Here is a 3,757-nt window from a genome sequence, read left to right on the forward strand (position 1 = left end):
CACTAAGCCACAAAGGCTACACTCCCAAGCCTGGGCCCAAAAGCCTCGAATTTTGCTATACTTCTTCAAGGGTAACAGCGCTGAATGAGAAACTCCTAGGTTTTATTGACTACTCGGGGTTGCTTGGCTTGTTTTGAGATGGACTCTTACTATGTAACCCAGATGGGCCTCAAATCAGTGAGCCTTGGCCTTCTGTTAATTTTTGAGCAGAACATGTATTATGTAACATGAGGGGGGGGTGGGGGAAGCTGGCTCTAGGCTGAAGCGCTCTAAGAGATCCAGTCACTAAACTAGATCTGATGTTCAGATCTGCTTTCAAGAGCTGTAACTTTTCTAAGCACTTTTCTAATCTCCAGAATGAGACTGACGATATTATTCACTACAAACAGCTATTGTGAAGGTTAAATAACACAACATATATAGAGCTTGGTGCCTAAAATCTAGCAAGAAACAGCCAAGTTGAGTCGGCAATGCTAATCCGGCTGCAGTATGAGCTAAGCAAATGCCTTTCCTTCCCTAACACAGAGCCAGAGCCCGCCAAGGCTGAGACCAAGACTCTTTCAGAAAGCAGAAGGGAAACTAGCACGATTCCGAGGCCACGCTGCCTGCAGATCAGGGATGCAGTCATGTTTGCATGTCAGCATTTCTCCATGTCAGCTTTCTGATACACTGTGCTATTTTTAAGCACTGAGGTTTGGTTATTTTGTAGTGCGATGCCATCATTTAACACAGTGGCCAGCAGCTTCCTTCACTCACACTCTTTCCCTCTACCCTTTTTCACAGGAACTCCCTAGAAGCCCCCATCACTCTCTCATTCCTTCCAGCTCCTACTAGCTCCCCACCTCTTCCAAAGTCACCCCCCTCCTCCACTACGCTCCTGCTCCTCCCCTTACACACACACACACACACACACACACACACCCGCAATTCAAGCCAGTAAGGTCCCGGCTGAAGGAGGATTCAAAGTAAGAAATCTATCTGCAGGGACTGGAGAGGTGTCAGTCAGTAGTTGTGGCTCTCTATCTTAGATTTGAGATATCATTTCAGCCAGAGACAGTACCCCTGGAGTCCCATAGGGAGCTCCACTTGGGAGCAAGGTCTGGAAGCTCTTCCACTAGCTATGTCAGAGACAAACATGGTGGGGAGTCTGAGGAAGGGAGCTGGCCTGGAAAAGGTGGCCATTTAGAAAACAGCAGAGCTAGCAGCAGCCAGAGAGTATTTTCTAAACGTGTTTGTAAAGCTTGTTTTGTTAACGTTTTCGGATTTTTTTTTTTTTTTTTTTTTTTTTTTTTGCGTGTGTTAGGGGACAGGGTCTCATGTAATTGAGTGCCATCTTGTATTCTCAACCGTCCTTCCTGTCTTCACTCTCAAGGGCAGGGATTGTTTGCATGCAGCACCATGCCAGACTCACGATGTCTGCTTTCAATGTGCTAAGTAATATTTAGTTTTTAGTTTTAAAAGCATAAATGCTGGACATGTGGAATATAGCTGGATGAAGCCCGGTGCTTTGGTTTTGCAGGAGACTAAAACAGGAGCATCAGTAATAGCATTCCAGCTACTCCATGAGGGAGGAAATCAAAGATGACTTTAAGTGTGAGGGAATGTTGAGGTCAGTTATAAAAATAGGAAGTGCTATTAGGATTAGACACTTTATCCTGGGGGCCAGAAAAGGCTTGCTAAGCAAGTCTAATGATCTGAGTTCAATCCCTGGGACCCACACAAATGTGAAGGGAGAGGACTGTCTCCACAAAGCTGTCCTCTGACCACCACATACATGCTGTGGTATGTGCACACACCTACATCATATACACACAGAATAATAATAATGATAACAAATAACACATAAAAATTAAATTAAAAGAAACATTGCCCTGCTCCGTTCCATATTGTACTCTAAGATGTGTCATAACCAGTAGAGCGAACTTCTCTTTTTCTTTTTCTTTCTTGTTTTGAAAGGGATTGTGAGGTTTTCTTTAGCCTGCTTTTGCTGTTTTATTTAGTTAAATGTGCAGAATTTGTAACATTTTTAAAAAGTCAGTGAAGTTACTGCATGTGGATTCTCATTCCTCCCCCTCCCTCTCTTCTATGGTAGCCTCAAAGCTGCTTGCATCAAAACACCAAGTGAACTCATCGAAATTCTGTCAATGCAGACTCTCAACTTAAACAAGCTTCAGCAAAGAAAGCGATGTATTGCCTCGTATAACTGAAGAATCCAAGTGTTTTCATCATGGCTGTGTCTAAGAGCTCGAATTACACCATCAGATCCCGATTCTCTGTCTCTGTGTGGCTCTCTGCCTATTTCTCTGCCTCTCTATTTTTGTCTTTCTCTTTCCACTTGGCTTTTCTCTGTGCTGGCCTCATTTCCCAGGATACCCTCCTCAGTGGCCCATATCAGTCTTGGCTTATATCTTTACCTGCTGTTCCCTGCACAGTGTTGAGGGATGAACCCAGGACTAGTAATCTATCTCTGAGCTATATCCACAGCCCTGGATACACTCGATTTACCTAGAGATAAAACCTAGGGTCTTGTATATTATTACCTCTTATTGGGACTACTACAGTAACGGCTGTCTGGGCTTCCCAGTCATTCTTATATCCCTTTAGTCCTTTTTTACATAGTAGCCATCGTGATTAGTGTGAATTTAATTTTACATTTATGGATATTTTACTTTATTGTTTATTATTTATTCATTAAATTTTATTCATATATATTTATATTTGTGGGGACATGTATATGATAGGTATATGTTTGGAGGTCAGAGAAAAACTTTGTGTAGTTGTTTTTCTCCTCCCACTGTATAATTACCAGGCACCCAAGTCAGGTGGTCGGGCTTCTTGGCAAGAGCCTTTATCTGCTGAGCCACCTTGCTGGCCCTGTGTAGTGTGTGCTTTGAGACAGAGCCTTGCCTGGCTGGCCTAGAACTTGCTATGTAAGGCCTCATAGCATTCTCTCATCTCAGCCTCCCACCTGCTGAGATTCCCATGTTCAAGTCACTAAACCTATGAGGACCACCTGCCTGTCTGTTTTGTTGGGTTGGGATAGTCTCCTGTGGCTCAGTTGGATAGGTAGCTGAAGAGGACCTTGAACACTGGATCCTCTTGCATTTACTTACTGATGTACACCACCACACCAAAAACATGATATTTTAAAAAAATGTGTGTGTGGATGCTTTCCCTGTATGTACGTCTGTGCATGTGTGCATTGTGTGTGCCCAGTGACCATGCACGCCGGTTCCTGGAACTGGGGTTACAGATGGTTGTGAATTCCCATATGTGCTGAAAACCCCACCCAGGTCACCTGTAAGAGAAGCCAGTGCTCTTCACTTTGGAGTCACCATTCTATCCCTGCTCCTGACTTATCTGATAATGGCATTTTAAAGGAATTGTTATCTTGATATTGTCTTACATAAAAAAATCTTTCAACAAGACTCCTGTGATTTCAACCCAGTCTTTCCAGTTCATTCTGTGGTTTCCCCTTGGGTTTACCAGGCTACAGACACAACTGACCTCTCTACTTCACCATCGTGTCAAGCTCCCCTGTGCCTGCCTCACAGCATCCATCTATACAGCTCCTTATTCTTTGAATGCTCTGTACCATCTTCCTATCTCCACTTAACTATGGAATAAGAGCTGCTCTGTGAGTATAGAGAAGGCTTCTCCTTTTCAGGAATTCATATATTTGTAACCTCTCCCCTGAAAAAAAAATTAGTACAGTATGAAAACTGCAATAGAAGTATCACCAGAGGGGGAAAATATT

Source organism: Mus caroli, chromosome 3, assembly GCF_900094665.2.
Source record: "Mus caroli chromosome 3, CAROLI_EIJ_v1.1, whole genome shotgun sequence".
Taxonomy (NCBI): domain Eukaryota; kingdom Metazoa; phylum Chordata; class Mammalia; order Rodentia; family Muridae; genus Mus; species Mus caroli.